The sequence below is a fragment of the Staurois parvus genome, unplaced genomic scaffold, assembly GCF_062004578.1.
Source record: "Staurois parvus isolate SC_StPar_1 unplaced genomic scaffold, SC_StPar_1.0 ptg000249l, whole genome shotgun sequence".
NCBI lineage: Eukaryota > Metazoa > Chordata > Amphibia > Anura > Ranidae > Staurois > Staurois parvus.
The window spans coordinates 8456445-8479225 of record NW_028318045.1 but is presented as its reverse complement, the minus strand read 5'-3'; the positions used below and the strand labels follow the sequence as shown (position 1 = coordinate 8479225).

General features: G+C 49.1%; 1 long non-coding RNA gene across 1 annotated transcript in view; it reads right to left on the bottom strand.

Annotated features, from left to right (window-relative positions):
* Positions 1 to 2488, bottom strand: part of LOC149459751 (uncharacterized) — a 38620-nt gene extending 36132 nt beyond the window's left edge. Inside the window, exon 1 of the long non-coding RNA XR_016313224.1 lies at positions 2179 to 2488. This is a non-coding gene — a long non-coding RNA (uncharacterized LOC149459751). The remainder of the gene's footprint in view (positions 1 to 2178) is intronic.
* Between the last annotated feature and the right edge of the window lie 20293 nt (positions 2489 to 22781).

Below are 22781 nucleotides of genomic sequence, written 5' to 3'. Positions count from 1 at the left end.
ATAATAATATAACTCACACATAAATAAATAATTAACACATGTCCCAGACGTCATGCTTCTACGATGACTGAAGTAAATGTAAATTAGAACAAAGTGTTTTCACAGACTTTCACGTCTCAGTAATGTTCTTGGAAGATCACCATGTGCTTTGACATACACTATATTGTCACAAAAGTATTGGGACACCAATACTCAGTGAATTCAAGTGTGGTATCGTGATAGGCCCATTTCGTGATAAGTCCATCCGTCAAATTTCCTTGCTACTAAATATTCCACAGTCGACTGTTAATGGTGCTATAATAAAGTGGAAGTAACTGGGAACAATAGCAACTTAGCCACCAAGTGGTAGGCCACGTAAAATGACAGAGTGGGGTCAGTGCATGCTGAAGTGAACGGTGCGCAGAAGTCGCCAAGATGTCTGTAGAATCAATAGCTAAAGACCTCCAAACTTCGTGTGGCCTTCAGATTAGCATAACAATAGTGTGTAAGAGCTTCATGGAATGGATTTCCATGGCCGAGCAGCTGCATCCAAGTCTTACATTGCAAAGCGTCGGATGCAGTGGTGTAAAGCATGCCACCATTGGACTCTAGAGCAGTGGAGAAGTGTTCCCTGGAGTGACGAATCACGCTTCCCTTTCTGGCAATCCAATGGATGTCTGGATTTGGTGGTTGCCATGAGAACTGTACTTGCCTGACTGCATTGTGCCAAGTGTAAAGTTTGGTGGAGGGAGATTTTGGTGGGGGGTTGTTTTCCAGGGATTGGGCTTGTCCCCTTAGTTCCAGTGAAGGGAAGTCTTAAGGCGTCAGCATACCAAGACATTTTGGACAATTTCATGCTCCCAACTTTGTGGGAATAGTTTGGGGATGGCTCCTTTCTGTTCTAACATAGCTGTGCACCAGTGCACAAAGCAATGTCCATAAAGATATGGATGAGCGAGTTTGAGGTGGAGGAATTTGACTGGCCTGCACACTTTTGGGATGAATTAGAGTGGAGACTGCGATCCAGGCCTTCTCGTCCAACATCAGTGCCTGACCTCACAAATGTGCTTCTGGAAGAATGGTCAAACATTCCCATAGACACACTCCTAAACCTTGTGGACAGCCTTCACAGAAAAATTGAAGCTGTTATAGCTGCAAAGGGTGGGACAACTCCATATTGAACCCTACGGACTAAGACTGGGAGGCCATTAAAGTTCATGTGTATGTAGAGGCAGGCGTCCCAATACGTTCGACAATATAGTGTATTTCATGATACCATGGTGATGAGATTAGGGGAATTACTCCAGTGGCTGGGGTATATTCCTGACATTAATTTAAGCCGGGGAAGCCAATTGAATGAATGGTAAACATCTTCAACATTACCACATTCAACAAGTCCAGCGAAATCTGATTATCTAATGCTAGCACTTTTCCGAACTTAGCACGTGCTTCAAGTCTGGTTGTACTTTGGCTCCCCCTTCCCAACTTCCTGGATGCACTTGTTTGGAATTTGCCTCCACAATATTTTCTTCACAGTAAAACACGGGCAGTAGCTCTGCAGTTAGGGTTGACACAAGTACCCCATGCGGTTGGGTGGGGATGAGATTTTGGAGGGGCGCATTTTGTCATCACTACTTTTGGTGCTACTGAACATTGACTCAGCACTAGTTGGGCTTCACTGTTCTTTCTCAAAAGGCAAATGTATAGCACTCACTTGGAATCGCACATACAATTGCAAGTAATCTCCAGAAACTAATCAATCTACTATCCATTAGTTCAGATGATTTATTGTGAAGTTGGAACTGGGTAACCTAGTATGACCTTCAATACAGTTTACCGAAGGGGCAAATTGCAAATGGAAAAAACATGGCAGGCACAAAAGACCTGGGTAATTTAAATCCCAATACTCTTGGGGTCAATCAAAACCAAAATGTCTTAATGTCTTTTATGTCTTTGTGATTTTGACAAAAAATAATACCAAAGGTTTAATTACTCTATCAAATTACCACTATAATGGCCAACTTTAGTCTCACCAACTTACTAAAAGCAATGCAACCCATGTAGCTAATATCTTATTTCATCATTTTTTTAGATGAGAGCAATTGCACTAAGCCAAAAGAATGTTCCTTGCAATGGCTAACAACAAATTAAGCAAAAACATCCAGGCAGTATGAATGAAACAGACAGACTAAAACTTACTTTGGTAGTTGGTGCCTATTCCATTTAGTAGGATTAAGCTGAAAAAACAAAATGAGTATAGAAGAAATCTAAGGCATCTTGTCTGTTCATGCAGCAAATGTGAAACACTGATAAGCAGCAGCTCACAGAGAAGTAGAGCCAACACCCTTCCGTTATTTCTTTCCACTGCTGATTCCTTTCAAGGGCAAATGCCACAGTAATACAATCGGGCTGAACTACTTCTCTCTTAAAGGAACTTTTTTTGGTATGTTAGTAAAAAAGCATTTCTAAACAGTCATAAATCGCTCCCTGAATGCTTTTTCAGTGTTTCAAGTCAGTGAATCCAAGAGTGTACAGCAAATCTGTTTAATCTGAAATATGAGAATTGTGGTTTTGAGTCTCATTTTCTGTAACATTCCTGACCTGTTCATAAACTCTGTGAATGATTACAAGTCCATAACCAGCTAAAAGTGCAGGGGTCCAGCTCTATATAGGAGAGACAGGAGAGGGTCCATCTCTAGATAGGAGAGACAGGAGAAATGAATTGTTACTCCCCCTACTCCCACATAGGCAAACTTTACATGAACTCTCAGAACAAATAAACATCTAAGTTGCCTAGTACCAGCAGAGAAAGGCTACTGCCATTGTGCTTGATTTACTTAAAGTGTTACTAAACCCACACCAGTAAAATCAGTCTGTATATGCAGTAAAGAATGCTTGTTATACTCACTGTGGAACCTAAGGGGTTAATCCTCTGCATTGTGTAAAAAGGCTGTTTGGTCCTGTTTTCTCTGTCCTTCCTCTTGTCCACCTGATAAGACAGACTGAACCCATAGGCAAATGCACATGCTCAGTTTGGTGTGTATTGCTAGAGAGGGTTTTTTTTTTGGTAGAGTGCATGTGATCAGCACAGGGCCAATCAGCACTGTCCAGACAGAGGTCAGGGGCTTTGCATCCTCCTAGAGCAGAAAGAAAATTCCTCCTACAAGATTTAACCAGTGCTATGCTGAAGTCCCAAGACTGCTCTAACTGCTGATGAGAAAAGGTATTTAGCAGTTTATATTTACTAAAATAATTGCCTTTCCATGTTCTGTGTACTGTCTGAGACCATATACTGTATAATGAATGCAGGGTCCTGGGTTTAGTAACACTTTAAGGATGAAGACCATTCACTTCTCAAAGTTAATATTCACTGTGCATAGTAAATAAAGTAAAGTTGTGTTACTTTAAACAACTCAACCTTTCCCCTCAAAAGTCCTGTTTTTATTTTAATTTCCCCTGCACGTTGTTAGATATTCAAGTTAAATAAAGCTTTACTTTTGCTAAGCTAAGGGAATATTTATTTTTAAAAGAGATCATTCGCTGTGCTAAATTCACTTTAAAAAGAGAGCATTCACTGTGCTCAGTGAACAATCTCTACTTTATTGAATTAATGTATGTATGATGTATGTATGTATTAAAGCAGAATTAAACACACAGCTTTAACTGTTTCATAAAATAGCTACATTCAAGACATGATTTGAATAACTGTTACAGTTACTAAGGTGCTTATGTTAGCTTTTAAAGGGTAACTCCACAGTCATTGGAAAAAATAGCAGTTAAAAAAAAAATAATACAATTGCAAGAAAATCATTTTGTAATTTAATGTTATTAAAAATTACCTTTCCTTTTCAATCTGTGGCCACTATAAAATACAATGCAATATGACAACCTGGAGATCATCTGTGCTCAGTTGGTGAACTGAACTTCCCCTTGCTTGTGTTATTGGATCACTGATTTTTCCAGAAGTGTGCACTAAGATACAAGTTGATTTTAGACATCCCCTGCAACAAAAAATTCATATTGGTCAGATACTCCCAAATGGTTAATCAGTTCTAGAAAGGATGCAGACCCTGCAACTTTCTCCATTAGAACACTGCAAGTGCATCAGCTGATTAATAATGAAAGTCACTTGCTTTCAGATCACTCTGCAGACAACAAACTGTTTTTTCTTCAGACCAGAAATGCATACTAGAACATTATTAAAGACTTACCTGAAAACTAAGCCCTACAGTGGTGCGCTGTCACTGCTGTAGGCACTTCCATCTTCACTGGTCTTCCTTTTGGGTTTGCATGCTATGACCTGTTTGACAGTCAGGAAGAGTTTAGGCTGAAGCCATATCTTTACCCATCTATATGGAGGCTGGTTTCCAGTGTAAAGCATTTCCATATTCTGTTTTTCAATTTGTTTCTGCTAGCTTGGATGGGTTAGTTTGAATCTTGGCACTCGATTTGAGCTTTTGACTGCAGGAGGAAATTTTAAAGTGCTTTGAGCAGCAGTCCAAGTTCTTTGTGTATGGGTCCTCTTTCAGGTTATTCCCCTTAGGCCTCATGAACACAAGATTTTTTTCCTCCCCGAACACTTTTGCCTAAAGCTGTGTTTTGCATGCATGTTTATATGTATTCACGTGTTTGACATTAATGCATTCTGTTGGCCAAAATATTAATTTATTCTGGCCATTAGAATACATTAATGCACAAATGCTCCTAAATGCGTCTAACATTAATGCATGTTTATTCACATTTGGATTTTTTCCCCTCAAACACTTCGTGTCTGTATGTACAAGTTATGGGGGGGGGGGGGGTTTCTGCCTTTAAAAACTTGTAAACGCCTATGTATGTATTGACATAGGCTAACATAGAGGGGTGTTTAGAAGCAGAAAAAAGTCAAATGTTTGTAAAAGTGGCTTTTTTGATGTCATGTGCCCATGAGTCCTTGTTTCCCACAGCTTCATTTGTTTTATTTTGTCCTTATGGACATATGGGTGCCTGATTTGTAATTCACAGACCATAGGCTGAGAGGAATGTCTCCTTATGTCATCCAATACTCCACCATCCCCTTTTGGCATTCAATAAAAAGGCTTTTGGCATTCAATAAAAAGGCTTTTGGCATTCAATAAAAAGATTGAACAAGAAAAACAGGATAAACCAAAATCAAGAGCAGCCTGAGATCTGCAAGCTTTTTCTAAAAATCCTGATGAAAACAATTTGCATAAATAATTGTCCTCATGTCAGGAAATTGTGCCTGCTACATGAGTAGCACAGGGATTAGTTCCAGATGTTTAGGCAGTAAACTGAGTAGAATCCAGACTCAAAGTTTTTCAAATTTCAAAGTCTCAATGGGCAAGGGGGAAGGGGGAAGGGGTCAGATAATGGGCCAGTTCACACTACATGTGTTTCATTTGCTTTGTTTCTGCATCCACAATGCACAGAAAGTAGGTGATATGGTTGTCAATATCATAGTTTACATCAGTACTTGCAGTTCCAGTGTGTTCCAGTTGCAGAAAAAAAAAGTAGAACATGCTGCATTTTTTCTGCACAGAACTGTACTGGAATGCGGTAAAATGCATCAAAACGCACCAAAAATGCAATGAAATGCACATGTCCCTATTTAAATTGAAGAAAAAAAGAGAGGAAAAAATGAACTGGAATCAATAAAAAACATACTGGAACGCACCAAAAACGCATAAAAAACGCACATGCAAAAACGCACCCAGAACACATCTGGACTGCATTTCTACAACGTTTGTAAAAATGTTGGAAGTTGCATACCTCGATTTAGTGCATCAGAATGGTTTTGTATTTTAATCTGGAGATTATATCAAATACTTTATGGTGAGTCGATATCTAAAGATTATATTCCTAATATTGTGAGGCTCGAATTGTAAATTCCAAGCAAAAAGCTAAATATAACAAATAACATGCATATGTGAAAGCTGTTTTATTGGGGGGGTGCTCGTGAGCAGCGCATGAAGAAGGCCACTTGGTGATCGCGCTCCTCCACCGCTGGGCGCATCAGCGATCTTCTAGCCTCCTGGAGAGCCCTGTGTTGCCCCCTGTCACTGCCCCCGCTCCCTGCTGACCCTGCTGCTGCACATGGGGAAGAAGACGGCAGCCTCCCACGCCTCCAGCGCCAGGACAACTGGCCTCTCCAGTCCTGCAGCCTGCCTCATGGTGGAAGCACTGGCCTCAATTTTGGATACTTCACCGCCGCTATTCCCGGGCAACCTGGGCGCTCAGCCCTGGAGAGCCTGCCGGACATCCCTCCTGATCTTCCACAGCCCAACTTGCGGGTTGCAGACCTCCTGCCCAGGTTTAAACCTATGCTGCAGCAAGAACTCACTACAGCCACCTCTAGACTGGCCACCCATTTCACTAAGGAGATCCGAGATCTAGGCAGTCGCACTAACGCTCTTGAAGATAAGATGGATGCTGTGGTCACGGTTATAGAAAACCATGAGCAGGACCTTTTAGATCTGAAAAAGGAGCTTGAAGTAGCTCTCCTGTGTTTGAAGGAGTTTTAAAACATATCTCGTCGAGGTAACCTGCGCTTACATGGCATGCCTGAAACCATCATTGACCTCAAGTCCACTGCCACCGCACTTTTCCAGGAGTTGGAACCTGCGATACTGATGGACCACCTAGAGTTTAACCGCATCCACTGGGCCCTGGAGCTGAGGGTCTCCCTAGGAACATTATAATTAAGCTTTCCTATTACCACACAAAAGGAACGCTTCTACGATTTGCTTGAGACAAACAAGATCTTCATTTCCAAGGCCACCCATATCGTGGGACCTGGCACCGTCCACCATACAGCAACATCAACAGATAAAACCCTATACATCGGTCCTTGTGAACCGCCACATTAAGTACCAGTGGGGCTTTCTGTTCAAACTTTCTCTCTCTTACCAAGGCCGGAGCCATGTTGTCCATAATCTGAAGGAGACCAAGTCAACCCTGAAGGCACTGCACCTCTTAGCCCCACAACACCAACAACCCTCCAGCTCGCATTCTCCTTCATCTCCTCTGGGGCGCATATAGGAGAAAGTTGGAAGCCGTAAACGCTCCCTCCCCAAAACCCCTCCGCTATCAGGATCATCATGCTCAGACCTGGGTTGAGACCAGATGGTTGGGTAAGCGTTTTCATTTTCAATGGCTTGGTCCATTGGTTATGTGCCCCCCTAGCCCTGACAGTGTGGTGTCCCTAACGGTCCCCTGTTGGGCGAATTGCTCATATGTTTTCATGTCTTGGGGTTTTTCCCCTTTTCTATGCTTGGAACATTACACTCTGTGATACAAGATTATGGTCCCTGGCTCCCACCTAATTCTTGACTTCCAGCATTGGATTACCTCACCCAGCAAGAACTCTTGTTTTTGCGGTCTTGACCGCAGTTTGTCTTTGTATTTATGGAGGCCCTTCCCTTCATCATGTGCCACCCTCCTTAATCCTTCCCCCTCCCCTCCTCTATTTCTTTTTAATTTTTTAATTTTTTTTTTTCATTTTGGGTCTACTACCCCCTCTTGACTAGTCTTTCCTACCAATTGTTTTTTGTTAGCCATTGCTATACGGGGTGAAGGGTGACCTTTAGATTATGTTGTTTGTGATTTTATGTTATGTGTCAGTGCCTTTCCTGTTTTGCGGTTCCGTAACATACACTAATGCTGTTGTTTGATCGGGCCCCCAACCCGGGAATGCTTCCTCTTATGCCCTGATGGTTTGTTTATGTTTGTTATTGATTGTTTAAATGCTTTATTTGTGGCTTTCTATCTGCATACGACCTTATGGCCTACCCTCTGACCCCTTCCCCTCTCCCCCCCGTCCTGCCTTACCCTTACCCTCACCCCCCCCTCTCCATTATGCTTTATATATGTAGTCTGTGTCACAACTAGAGATGAGCGAATCGAACTTGGCGAAGTGGAATTCGTTTCGAATATTAGGAAAATTTCGATTCGCAACGAATCCGAAAATTAGCAGACTTCGGATGCGCGAATCAAAATTTTTCCTAAAATGGCGGCGACATGTGCGGCGACGGAGCGGGGATCTCTGGGAAGGTGCGCAGACAAGGCGCGCTGACCCATAATGCATTCATTCATTACATGTGATCGCATTAGCCAATCAGCAGCCAGCCAGCCAGCACTGTGTAATGGTCGAGCTATAAATTGTGGCCATTTTAGAATTCTCCAATTGCCTCCAGTCATTCAAGAGAGGCAGACCTGGCTGTATTGAGGGAGAGAGTTAGGGACACAGAAACGTTACTAAGGGCCACAGAAACGTTACTTAGGGCTACAGAAACGTTACTTAAGGCCACAGAAACGTTACTTAGGGCCACAGAAACGTTACTTAGGGACACAGAAACGTTACTTAGGGCCACAGAAACGTTACTTAGGGCCACAGAATCGTTACTTAGGGCCACAGAAACGTTACTTAGGGCCACAGAATCGTTACTTAGGGCCACAGAAACGTTACTTACGGCCACAGAAACGTTACTTAGGGCCACAGAAACGTTACTTAGGGCCACAGAACCGTTACTTAGGGCCACAGAAACGTTACTTAGGGACACAGAATTGTTACTCAGGGACAGACACAGAATTGTTACTGAGGGACACAGAACTGTTACTTAGGGCCACAGAAACGTTACTTAGGGCCAAAGAAACGTTACTTTGGGACACAGAAACGTTACTTAGGGCCAAAGAAACGTTACTTTGGGACACAGAAACGTTACTTAGGGCCACAGAATCGTTACTTAGGGCCACAGAAACGTTACTTAGGGCCACAGAAACGTTACCTAGGGCCACAGAATCGTTACTTAGGGCCACAGAAACGTTACTTAGGGCCACAGAATCGTTACTTAGGGCCACAGAAACGTTACTTAGGGCCACAGAACCGTTACTTAGGGCCACAGAACCGTTACTTAGGGCCACAGAAACGTTACTTAGGGACACAGAATTGTTACTCAGGGACAGACACAGAATTGTTACTGAGGGACACAGAATTGTTACTCAGGGACAGACACAGAATTGTTACTCAGGGACAGACACAGAATTGTTACTCAGGGACAGACACAGAATTGTTACTGAGGGACACAGAATTGTTACTGAGGGGCACAGAATTGTTACTGAGGGACACAGAAATGTTACTCAGGGACAGACACAGAATTGTTACTCAGGGACAGACACAGAATTGTTACTCAGGGACAGACACAGAATTGTTACTCAGGGACAGACACAGAATTGTTACTGAGGGACACAGAATTGTTACTGAGGGACACAGAATTGTTACTGAGGGACAGACACAGAATTGTTACTCAGGGACAGACACAGAATTGTTACTCAGGGACAGACACAGAATTGTTACTCAGGGACAGACACAGAATTGTTACTCAGGGACAGACACAGAATTGTTACTCAGGGACAGACACAGAATTGTTACTGAGGAACACAGAATTGTTACTGAGGGACACAGAATTGTTACTCAGGGACAGACACAGAATTGTTACTCAGGGACAGACACAGAATTGTTACTGAGGGACACAGAATTGTTACTGAGGGACACAGAATTGTTACTCAGGGACAGACACAGAATTGTTACTCAGGGACAGACACAGAATTGTTACTCAGGGACACAGAATTGTTACTCAGGGACACAGAATTGTTACTCAGGGACAGACACAGAATTGTTACTGAGGGACACAGAATTGTTACCGAGGGACACAGAATTGTTACTCAGGGACACAGAATTGTTACTCAGGGACACAGAATTGTTACTCAGGGACACTGAATTGTTACTCAGGGACAGACACAGAATTCTTACTGAGGGACACAGAATTGTTACTGAGGGACACAGAATTGTTACTCAGGGACAGACACAGAATTGTTACTCAGGGACAGACACAGAATTGTTACTGAGGGACACAGAATTGTTACTGAGGGGCACAGAATTGTTACTGAGGGACACAGAATTGTTACTCAGGGACAGACACAGAATTGTTACTCAGGGACAGACACAGAATTGTTACTCAGGGACAGACACAGAATTGTTACTCAGGGACAGACACAGAATTGTTACTGAGGGACACAGAATTGTTACTGAGGGACACAGAATTGTTACTGAGGGACAGACACAGAATTGTTACTCAGGGACAGACACAGAATTGTTACTCAGGGACAGACACAGAATTGTTACTCAGACACAGACACAGAATTGTTACTCAGGGACAGACACAGAATTGTTACTGAGGAACACAGAATTGTTACTGAGGGACACAGAATTGTTACTCAGGGACAGACACAGAATTGTTACTCAGGGACAGACACAGAATTGTTACTGAGGGACACAGAATTGTTACTGAGGGACACAGAATTGTTACTCAGGGACAGACACAGAATTGTTACTCAGGGACAGACACAGAATTGTTACTCAGGGACACAGAATTGTTACTCAGGGACACAGAATTGTTACTCAGGGACAGACACAGAATTGTTACTGAGGGACACAGAATTGTTACCGAGGGACACAGAATTGTTACTCAGGGACACAGAATTGTTACTCAGGGACACTGAATTGTTACTCAGGGACAGACACAGAATTGTTACTGAGGGACACAGAATTGTTACTGAGGGACACAGAATTGTTACTGAGGGACACAGAATTGTTACTCAGGGACACAGAATTGTTACTCAGGGACAGACACAGAATTGTTACTGAGGGACACAGAATTGTTACTGAGGGACACAGAATTGTTACTCAGGGACAGACACAGAATTGTTACTCAGGGACAGACACAGAATTGTTACTCAGGGACAGACACAGAATTGTTACTGAGGGACACAGAATTGTTACTGAGGGACACAGAATTGTTACTGAGGGACACAGAATTGTTACTCAGGGACACAGAATTGTTACTCAGGGACAGACACAGAATTGTTACTCAGGGACACAGAATTGTTACTCAGGGACACAGAATCGTTGAATTAAAGAGTATGTCAGACAACATGCAGAGGAGTGGCAGAGGAGGCAATGTTTTAGGAGCGAGCAGACGTGGCAGCAGAGGAAGGGGTCGAGGCAGCACTAGTCGCAGCCAGAGGCCAGTGCTCCCGGTGTCATCCAGCGGTCGTGTCTCCACCGACAACCCTGCCGTCATCGATTGGTTGGCTCGGTCGTCTTCCTCTTCCCAGGTCACCTCTGACACCTACAGCCAACGGTCGGTGGGTACGTCAGACACAACCGTTAGTTGGCATGGCCCGGGAGCAAGCCCACTGAAATCACGTGTCCTCTACCTGCCCCTGTCCTTTGGTGTTCCCTCACCAAGCGAAGTATCGCATGCTGTGGGCTCAGCCCCACTGTACAGTGAGGAAGAGCGAACAGAGGGCGGTCAGGAACGGGGGGAGACATCCGCCTCTTCAGCAGCCAGGCGAAGAAGTAGTGGCGAGGAGAGTGGCTCGGTAGCCGGTCTAGAGACAGGTCTGTCTCCTGACCCACACGCAGCCGAGGGGGCTAGTAGTGAGGCGGAGACCCTAATTGATGATGATGAGGCTGATCGCACTTGGCAGCCTCGTCATCAGGCTATTGCTTCCGCATCATCAGGAGAAGAGGGTGGCAGCTTGGCAGCGAGCAAAACAGTCGGTGGGTTGCCCAGGAGGCAGCAGGGTCGCAGCAGTGTCAGTGGAGGCAAACGGCCACGGAGTAGAGCACCAGCTCCACTGCAGCCTACCACCACGGCCAGTAGTGGTGCCGGTGTGAACGGAGGAAGTAGCAGTCAGCCAGTGAGGAGTATCGGGGGCAAAGTTTCCTACTCGGCGGTGTGGCAATTTTTTGTCAAGCCGCCCGAGGAAGTAAACGTAGCTGTATGTCGACTATGTGGCCAGAAAGTCAAGCGTGGCCAGGGGGCCCATATTGGGACTACAGCGTTGCGTCAGCATATGCAGCGTCGCCATTTGGTGGCCTGGGAAAACCGTGATAAAGATACGGCGGTTCTGCCTGCCCCAGCCCCCGCTCCATCACCCGCTCCGTTACTTGCTCCTTCACCCGACGTCAATCGCCCTCTATCAGCCAGTCAAGGCTCCAAACCTCTGCTGAGGGGAGTTGTCGCTCGTTGGCATCTTAAGCTCGTTCAGATGCTCCTTCTCCTGCTACTCCTCTTCACGGATTCCGTCAGCAGTCTTTCTTGGAATCCGTTTCCAAGAGACAACAGTTTGCGAGCACGCACCCGACGGTGCAAAAGCTGAACGTCCTCCTGTCCAAGTTGCTGGTGCTGCAGTCCCTCCCTTTCCAAGAGGTGGACTCAGCACCTTTCCGAGAAATGATGGCTTGTGCCGCGCCGCAGTGGAGAGTGCCAAGCCGTCATTTCTTCGCCAAAAAGGCAGTGCCAGCCCTGCATTCACCTGTAGAAGAGATGGTGGGCCAGTCTTTGAGCATGTCGGTCTCTGCCAAAGTGCACGGCAGCGCCGACGTGTGGAGCTGTAACTACGGTCAGGGACAGTACATGTCATTTACGGCCCACTGGGTGAACGTGGTGCCGGCACAGCCGCACCAGCAACTTGGACAGGTCACGCCGCTTTTGCCTCCACGTTTGCACGTCCTTGGTCCGGCAAAGATGTCCGCCTCTACCACCTCTTCTTCCGCCGTGTCCTCAGCCGCCACCCCCGTGCCAAGTCCCATTACCCGACCGGCATATCACATGTGCAGGGCGCAACGGTGTCACGCTGTGCTGCACCTGGTATGCCTTGGCGAACGTAGTCACACAGGGGAGGAACTTCTGAGTGTAATGAACAGAGAAATCGACAGATGGCTGTCTCCGCGCAAACTGAAAATTGGAACCATGTTGACCGACAACGGAAAGAACATGGTGTCTGCTCTGCGTCAAGGAAGGTTGTGCCATGCGCCATGCATGGCTCACGTGTTCAATCTGGTTGTCAAGCGGTTCTTAAAATCCACCATCCCACTGCAAGACATCCTTAAAATGTCACGTAAACTTTGCATGCATTTCAGCCATTCCTACACCGCAAAGCACACCCTCCTTGAGCTGCAGTGGCAGAACGGAATTCCACAGCATCGCCTGATCTGCGACGTTGCAACAAGGTGGAATTCAACCCTACACATGTTAGACTGCCTTTACGAACAGCGAAAGGCCATCACCGATTTCCTGATGTTACAAGCGGATAAAGGTACTCCCCTGTGTAACTTCGATGTCAGCCATTGGCAGCTCATGCGTGACACCTGCCGCTTGCTCAGGCCCTTTGAGGAGGCCACGCTATTCGTGAGTCGGCAGGACTATGGGATGAACGACGTCATTCCTCTGTTGCACGTCCTGGAACAAATGCTGTTAACAATGGCTGGTCAGGGTGCGGTAGACGTGGCGCACAGATCTCAACGCCACATGACCCCTGTAAGGGCAGGACAGGAAGAAGAGGAGGAGGTAGAGGAGGACATTTGTGCTCAGGAATTATTGAGTGAAATGGGTGGTTTTTCCACTCAGCGGACAGGAGTGGAGGAGCAGGAGCATCTGGTAGAGGAGGAGGAGGAGGAGACAGAGGACCCAGACGCAACGTGGCAGTATGCTGTGGAGATGGAGGCAGGGAGTCCCTCGCATTCCTTGGCACAAATGGCCCATAGCATGCTCGGTTGCTTGCGTAGCGACAGCCGAATAATAACCATCAGACAGAGGGATGACTTTTGGCTGTCCACCTTGTTGGACCCTCGCTACCGTTCAAAAATGGTGGCCTTTTTCACACCTGCTGAGAGGGCGGCCAAAATAACGTACTATAAAAACCACCTATGTAGTCAGCTGGTCTCTGCCTTTCTGCGCCAACGTCCATCCTCAGACACTGTGGGCCCTGTGCGCTCGCGTTCCGCTGCCATGGCAGCAGGGGAGGGGTGGGGTGGTAGGAGCAGTGGCAGCTCCACCAGCAGCGGCTGCCTCAGTCTGCAGTCGATGATGAGTAGCTTTCTTCACCAGCGCAGTGAGGAAACTACTAACCAGCCGCAGCAGCAGCATCAGGTGGACCTGGAGCAGGACCTCAAACAACAGGCTTGGGCCTACTTGGACAGCACCCTGCCAACCGAGGTAGACAATCCCATTGACTACTGGGCAACGAAACTTGACCTTTGGCCCCAACTAGCTGAATTTGCCCTTGAAAGGCTGTCATGCCCGGCCAGTAGCGTGGCATCGGAGCGCGTGTTTAGTGCGGCAGGAGGTATTGTAACTCCGCGGAGGACACGACTGTCCACCCAAAGTGTGGAGAGACTCACGTTTGTGAAAATGAATCAGGCGTGGATTAGTCTGGATTTCAAACCACCAGTTCCTGACACAACTGACTAAATCCGCCATGAATCATGCCCCAAACATGTGCCACTTTCAGGTCTCCTCACACTGCTGGTGTGTTCCATTTTTTGTCATAGGGTGCTGGCAGATTACGGGCCTCCCATTGCTGCTGCCAGGCCTGTAATCTGCCATGGGCCCCTGTACCGCCTCTTCATGCTGCTGCCAGGTCCACAGTGTCTCATGGGTCCCTGTACGGCCTCCCATTGCTGCTGTCTCCATCGCCACACTCTGCCATGTGCCACTTTCAGGTCTCCTCACACTGCTGGTGTGTTCCATTTTTTGTCATAGGGTGCTGGCAGATTACGGGCCTCTCATTGCTGCTGCCAGGCCTGTAATCTGCCATGGGCCACTGTACCGCCTCCTCATGCTGCTGCCAGGTCCACAGTGTCTCATGGGTCCCTGTACGGCCTCCCATTGCTGCTGTCTCCATCGCCACACTCTGCCATGTGCCACTTTCAGGTCTCCTCACACTGCTGGTGTGTTCCATTTTTTGTCATAGGGTGCTGCAGATTACAGGCCTCCCATTGCTGCTGCCAGGCCTGTAATCTGCCATGGGCCCCTGTACCGCCTCTTCATGCTGCTGCCAGGTCCAGAGTGTCTCATGGGTCCCTGTACGGCCTCCCATTGCTGCTGTCTCCATCGCCACACTCTGCCATGTGCCACTTTCAGGTCTCCTCACACTGCTGGTGTGTTCCATTTTTTGTCATAGGGTGCTGGCAGATTACGGGCCTCCCATTGCTGCTGCCACGCCAGTAATCTGCCATGGGCCCCTGTACCGCCTCTTCATGCTGCTGCCAGGTCCAGAGTCTCTCATGGGTCCCTGTACGGCCTCCCATTGCTGCTGTCTCCATCGCCACACTCTGCCATGTGCCACTTTCAGGTCTCCTCACACTGCTGGTGTGTTCCATTTTTTGTCATAATGTGCTGGCAGATTACGGGCCTCCCATTGCTGCTGCCAGGCCCGTAATCTGCCATGGGCCCCTGTACCGCCTCCTCATGCTGCTGCCACGTCCAGAGTGTGTCATGGGTCCCTGTACGGCCTCCCATTGCTGCTGTCTCCATCGCCACACTCTGCCATGTGCCACTTTCAGGTCTCCTCACACTGCTGGTGTGTTCCATTTTTTGTCATTGGGTGCTGGCAGATTACGGGCCTCCCATTGCTGCTGCCAGGCCCGTAATCTGCCATGGGCCCCTGTACCAGCTCCTCATGCTGCTGCCAGGTCCAGAGTCTCTCATGGGTCCCTGTACGGCCTCCCATTGCTGCTGTCTCCATCGCCACACTCTGCCATGTGCCACTTTCAGGTCTCCTCACACTGCTGGTGTGTTCCATTTTTTGTCATAGGGTGCTGGCAGATTACGGGCCTCCCATTGCTGCTGCCAGGCCCGTAATCTGCCATGGGCCCCCGTACCGCCTCCTCATGCTGCTGCCAGGTTCACAGTGTCTCATGGGTCCCTGTACGGCCTCCCATTGCTGCTGTCTCCATCGCCACACTCTGCCATGTGCCACTTTCAGGTCTCCTCACACTGCTGGTGTGTTCCATTTTTTGTCATAGGGTGCTGGCAGATTACGGGCCTCCCATTGCTGCTGCCAGGCCTGTAATCTGCCATGGGCCCCTGTACCGCCTCTTCATGCTGCTGCCAGGTCCAGAGTGTCTCATGGGTCCCTGTACGGCCTCCCATTGCTGCTGTCTCCATCGCCACACTCTGCCATGTGCCACTTTCAGGTCTCCTCACACTGCTGGTGTGTTCCATTTTTTGTCATAGGGTGCTGGCAGATTACGGGCCTCCCATTGCTGCTGCCAGGCCCGTAATCTGCCATGGGCCCCTGTACCGCCTCCTCATGCTGCTGCCAGGTCCAGAGTCTCTCATGGGTCCCTGTACGGCCTCCCATTGCTGATGTCTCCATCGCCACACTCTGCCATGTGCCACTTTCAGGTCTCCTCACACTGCTGGTGTGTTCCATTTTTTGTCATAGGGTGCTGGCAGATTACGGGCCTCCCATTGCTGCTGCCAGGCCTGTAATCTGCCATGGGCCCCTGTACCGCCTCTTCATGCTGCTGCCAGGTCCAGAGTGTCTCATGGGCCCCTGTACGGCCTCCCATTTCTGCTGTCTCCATCGCCACACTCTGCCATGTGCCACTTTCAGGTCTCCTCACACTGCTGGTGTGTTCCATTTTTTGTCATTGGGTGCTGGCAGATTACGGGCCTCCCATTGCTGCTGCCAGGCCCGTAATCTGCCATGGGCCCCTGTACCGCCTCCTCATGCTGCTGCCAGGTCCACAGTGTCTCATGGGTCCCTGTACGGCCTCCCATTGCTGCTGTCTCCATCGCCACACTCTGCCATGTGCCACTTTCAGGTCTCCTCACACTGCTGGTGTGTTCCATTTTTTGTCATAGGGTGCTGGCAGATTACGGGCCTCCCATTGCTGCTGCCAGGCCTGTAATCTGCCATGGGCCCCTGTACCGCCTCTTCATGCTGCTGCCAGGTCCAGAGTGTCTCATGGGTCCCTGTACGGCCTCCCATTGCTGCTGTCTCCATCGCCACACTCTGCCATGTGCCACTTTCAGGTCTCCTCACACTGCTGGTGTGTTCCATTTTTTGTCATAGGGTGCTGGCAGATTACGGGCCTCCCATTGCTGCTGCCAGGCCCGTAATCTGCCATGGGCCCCCGTACCGCCTCCTCATGCTGCTGCCAGGTCCACAGTGTCTCATGGGTCCCTGTACGGCCTCCCATTGCTGCTGTCTCCATCGCCACACTCTGCCATGTGCCACTTTCAGGTCTCCTCACACTGCTGGTGTGTTCCATTTTTTGTCATAGGGTGCTGGCAGATTACGGGCCTCCCATTGCTGCTGCCAGGCCCGTAATCTGCCATGGGCCCCTGTACCGCCTCTTCATGCTGCTGCCAGGTCCAGAGTGTCTCATGGGTCCCTGTACGGCCTCCCATTGCTGCTGTCTCCATCGCCACACTCTGCCATGTGCCACTTTCAGGTCTCCTCACACTGCTGGTGTGTTCCATTTTTTGTCATAGGGTGCTGGCAGATTACGGGCCTCCCATTGCTGCTGCCAGGCCCGTAATCTGCCATGGGCCCCTGTACCGCCTCTTCCTGCTGCTGCCAGGTCCAGAGTCTCTCATGGGTCCCTGTACGGCCTCCCATTGCTGCTGTCTCCATCGCCACACTCTGCCATGTGCCACTTTCAGGTCTCCTCACACTGCTGGTGTGTTCCATTTTGTTGTCATAGGGTGCTGGCAGATTACGGGCCTCCCATTGCTGCTGCCAGGCCCGTAATCTGCCATGGGCCCCCGTACCGCCTCCTCATGCTGCTGCCAGGTCCAGAGTCTCTCATGGGTCCCTGTACGGCCTCCCATTGCTGCTGTCTCCATCGCCACACTCTGCCATGTGCCACTTTCAGGTCTCCTCACACTGCTGGTGTGTTCCATTTTTTGTCATAGGGTGCTGGCAGATTACGGGCCTCCCATTGCTGCTGCCAGGCCCGTAATCTGCCATGGGCCCCCGTACCGCCTCCTCATGCTGCTGCCAGGTCCACAGTGTCTCATGGGTCCCTGTACGGCCTCCCATTGCTGCTGTCTCCATCGCCATACTCTGCCATGTGCCACTTTCAGGTCTCCTCACACTGCTGGTGTGTTCCATTTTTTGTCATTGGGTGCTGGCAGATTACGGGCCTCCCATTGCTGCTGCCAGGCCCGTAATCTGCCATGGGCCCCTGTACCGCCTCCTCATACTGCTGCCAGGTCCACAGTGTCTCATGGGTCCCTGTACGGCCTCCCATTGCTGCTGTCTCCATCGCCACACTCTGCCATGTGCCACTTTCAGGTCTCCTCACACTGCTGGTGTGTTCCATTTTTTGTCATTGGGTGCTGGCAGATTACGGGCCTCCCATTGCTGCTGCCAGGCCCGTAATCTGCCATGGGCCCCCGTACCGCCTCCTCATGCTGCTGCCAGGTCCACAGTGTCTCATGGGTCCCTGTACGGCCTCCCATTGCTGCTGTCTCCATCGCCACACTCTGCCATGTGCCACTTTCAAGTCTCCTCACACTGCTGGTGTGTTCCATTTTTTGTCATTGGGTGCTGGCAGATTACGGGCCTCCCATTGCTGCTGCCAGGCCCGTAATCTGCCATGGGCCCCTGTACCGCCTCCTCATGCTGCTGCCAGGTCCACAGTGTCTCATGGGTCCCTGTACGGCCTCCCATTGCTGCTGTCTCCATCGCCACACTCTGCCATGTGCCACTTTCAGGTCTCCTCACACTGCTGGTGTGTTCCATTTTTTGTCATTGGGTGCTGGCAGATTACGGGCCTCCCATTGCTGCTGCCAGGCCCGTAATCTGCCATGGGCCCCTGTACCGCCTCCTCATGCTGCTGCCAGGTCCACAGTGTCTCTTGGGTCCCTGTACAGCCTCCCATTGCTGCTGTCTCCATCGCCACACTCTGCCATGTGCCACTTTCAAGTCTCCTCACACTGCTGGTGTGTTCCATTTTTTGTCATAGGGTGCTGGCAGATTTCGGGCCTCCCATTGCTGCTGCCAGGCCCGTAATCTGCCATGGGCCCCTGTACCGCCTCTTCATGCTGCTGCCAGGTCCAGAGTCTCTCATGGGTCCCTGTACAGCCTCCCATTGCTGCTGTCTCCATCGCCACACTCTGCCATGTGCCACTTTCAGGTCTCCTCACACTGCTGGTGTGTTCCATTTTTTGTCATAGGGTGCTGGCAGATTACGGGCCTCCCATTGCTGCTGCCAGGCCCGTAATCTGCCATGGGCCCCTGTACCGCCTCTTCATGCTGCTGCCAGGTCCAGAGTCTCTCATGGGTCCCTGTACGGCCTCCCATTGCTGCTGTCTCCATCGCCACACTCTGCCATGTGCCACTTTCAGGTCTCCTCACACTGCTGGTGTGTTCCATTTTTTGTCATAGGGTGCTGGCAGATTACGGGCCTCCCATTGCTGCTGCCAGGCCCGTAATCTGCCATGGGCCCCCGTACCGACTCCTCATGCTGTGACGTTGCAACAAGGTGGAATTCAACCCTACATATGTTAGACCGCCTTTACGAACAGCGAAAGGCCATCACAGATTCCTGATGTTACAAGCGGATAAAGGTACTCCCCTGTGTAACTTAGATGTCAGCCATTGGCAGCTCATGCGTGACACCTGCCGCTTGCTCAGGCCCTTTGAGGAGGCCACGCTATTCGTGAGTCGGCAGGACTATGGGATGAACGACGTCATTCCTCTGTTGCACGTCCTGGAACAAATGCTGTTAACAATGGCTGGTCAGGGTGCGGTAGACGTGGCGCACAGATCTCAACGCCACATGACCCCTGTGGGGGCAGGACAGGAAGAAGAGGAGGAGGTAGAGGAGGACATTGGTGCTCAGGAATTATTGAGTGAAATGGGTGGTTTTTCCACTCAGCGGACAGGAGTGGAGGAGCAGGAGCATCTGGTAGAGGAGGAGGAGACAGAGGACCCAGACGCACCGTGGCAGTATGCTGTGGAGATAGAGGCAGGGAGTCCCTCGCATTCCTTGGCACAAATGGCCCATAGCATGCTCGGTTGCTTGCGTAGCGACAGCCTAATAATAACCATCAGACAGAGGGATGACTTTTGGCTGTCCACCTTGTTGGACCCTCGCTACCGTTCAAAAATGGTGGCCTTTTTCACACCTGCTGAGAGGGAGGCCAAAATAACGTACTATAAAAACCACCTATGTAGTCAGTTGGTCTCTGCCTTTCTGCGCCAACGTCCATCCTCAGACACTGTGGGCCCTGTGCGCTCGCGTTCCGCTACCATGGCAGCAGGGGAGGGGTGGGGTGGTAGGAGCAGTGGCAGCTCCACCAGCAGCGGCTGCCTCAGTCTGCAGTCGATGATGAGTAGCTTTCTTCACCAGCGCAGTGAGGAAACTACTAACCAGCCGCAGCAGCAGCAGCATCAGGTGGACCTGGAGCAGGACCTCAAACAACAGGCTTGGGCCTACTTGGACAGCACCCTGCCAACCGAGGTAGACAATCCCCTTGACTACTGGGCAACGAAACTTGACCTTTGGCCCCAACTAGCTGAATTTGCCCTTGAAAGGCTGTCATGCCCGGCCAGTAGCGTGGCATCGGAGCGCGTGTTTAGTGCGGCAGGAGGTTTTGTAACTCCGCGGAGAACACGACTGTCCACCCAAAGTGTGGAGAGACTCACGTTTGTGAAAATGAATCAGGCGTGGATTAGTCTGGATTTCAAACCACAAGTTCCTGACACAACTGACTAAATCCGCCATGAATCATGCCCCAAACATGTGCCACTTTCAGGTCTCCTCACACTGCTGGTGTGTTCCATTTTTTGTCATAGGGTGCTGGCAGATTACGGGCCTCCCATTGCTGCTGCCAGGCCCGTAATCTGCCATGGGCCCCCGTACCGCCTCCTCATGCTGCTGCCAGGTCCAGAGTGTGTCATGGGTCCCTGTACGGCCTCCCATTGCTGCTGTCTCCATCGCCACACTCTGCCATGTGCCACTTTCAGGTCTCCTCACACTGCTGGTGGGTTCCATTTTTGTCATAGGGTGCTGTATGGCCTCCCATTGCTGCTGCCTCCACCACCACACTGTGGCTCCACACTGTGGTTTTGGCCCCGTGACTGCCCAAATGAGTGAAGTGTGCGGTGATTCTAAGATCGACGGCACTCATCTGCATGTCATACTGACTGACAGTATTATTTCTCTTCCCCAGCAGACTCCAAGGGCATTTAAATTAAAGGTACAGTGTTCTGCACTAATATGAAGGCTCTCTGAAGCCTAGAAACACCCTTTTATAAGTTAAATTCGCAGCGAATATATTCGCATCGAATCAAATTTATTCCTCGAATTCGCCGAATCAGCCGAATCGAATTTTTGAATACTTCGCTCATCTCTAGTCACAACCATGTGTCCGGTGGTAGAGTCACCCCCCTTTGAGCGTCCTTGTAGTCGGGACCAGTGATGGTGGTTTTGATGCACTTTTTTTCTTTCCTGTTTTTTTTTTTCCTTTCTCTCATGGATCTGGGGCTGCCCGAGGCACCTGCACGGTTGAGGTCTGGACCGTTGCCTCTAGCGTACCTCAGCAGTCAAACCCCGCTGACTCAGTATGGTTTCAAAACCCATGAAGATATTCCCTCTAAACATTCATGGCTTCAACTCTCCGACCAAACGATCTAAGGTGTTTCATCAGCTGAGGTCTCAAGATGTGGATGTAGTTTGCTTGCAGGAGACGAGATTCTCACAATCTTCTGCTCCATGATACCTCTCTCCTCATTATCCAACCATTTTCTCTGCTCCTGCTCCTGAGAAACATAGTGTAGTGGCGATTGCCTTCAGGCTCAATCTGATGTTTTCTTGCGACCTAGAAATAGCTGATCTCACTGGTCGTTACCTGCTTCTACTGGGTACCCTCTGGGACCATGAGGTGACTCTGGTGGACTATTATGTGCCAAACAGGTTCCAACAAAAATTCTTTTCTTATCTACTGAAAGTGTTCTCGTACCACCAGAAAGGCATTCTTCTTTTGATGAGCAACTCAAATGTTACTCCTATTTCTTCTCTTGATCACCGTTGTTCTACTGGAGCGACCCCTTCTCATGATACCTCACAGTAGTCTCAGATACACTGCAAACCTATGGTTTGGCAGATGTCTGGTGGGAACTACATCCTACCTCATAGGAATACACTTTTTATTCAGCTCCACATCAGAGCTTTTGCAGGATTGATAATGTATTTGTTTCCCTGTGTCATTTATCTTTAATACATAAGATTGCCATCCCAACTTTGCCTTGGTCAGATCATGACCCTTTGGTTTTCCTACTGCACCTAGCTGGCATGTCCCAGCCCTCTTACCAATGGAGACTAAATGAGTCCCTTATCTCTACTCAGGCTTTATACTCCCAGGTGCTTTCACACATCCCAATATTACTTTGCGGACAATGTGGATTTGTGTCTTCAGCTGTCTCCTTGTGGGAGGATCAGAAAGCCACCGTCAGGGGACATCTGATCCAAATCGCATTCTCTAGAAAACGAGCCAGAGAAAAGAGGATGCTAGAACTAACCTCGCTGTTGGTCACAGTGGATGCAGCTTGGAAAGCTCATCCGACTGTAGTAAATCAAAAAGCCCAAGATGCCGTAGTGGCTGAACTTGATCTTCTTTCCACTGCACAGACTGAGAAAGTCTTATGGTGGGCCGAGCACAGGTTTTATACATGTGCCAGTAAACCAGGGCCAATGTTGGCCCGGAAACTTTATTCAATGGGCCATGCGGACAAACCTGTTCAACTCCAGGTACAAGGTGGTGACCTTGCAAACTTTCTATCTTCCCTATACATGAAACCAAATGTTTTTATTGCAGAACAAGCTGACAGTTTTTTTGAAGACTTACACCTGCCCTCCTTATCCGCAGCAGCTCGCAATGCCCTGAACATTTCTGGACATTTCTGAAATTGAAATCCATCAAGCGATCAAATCCTTG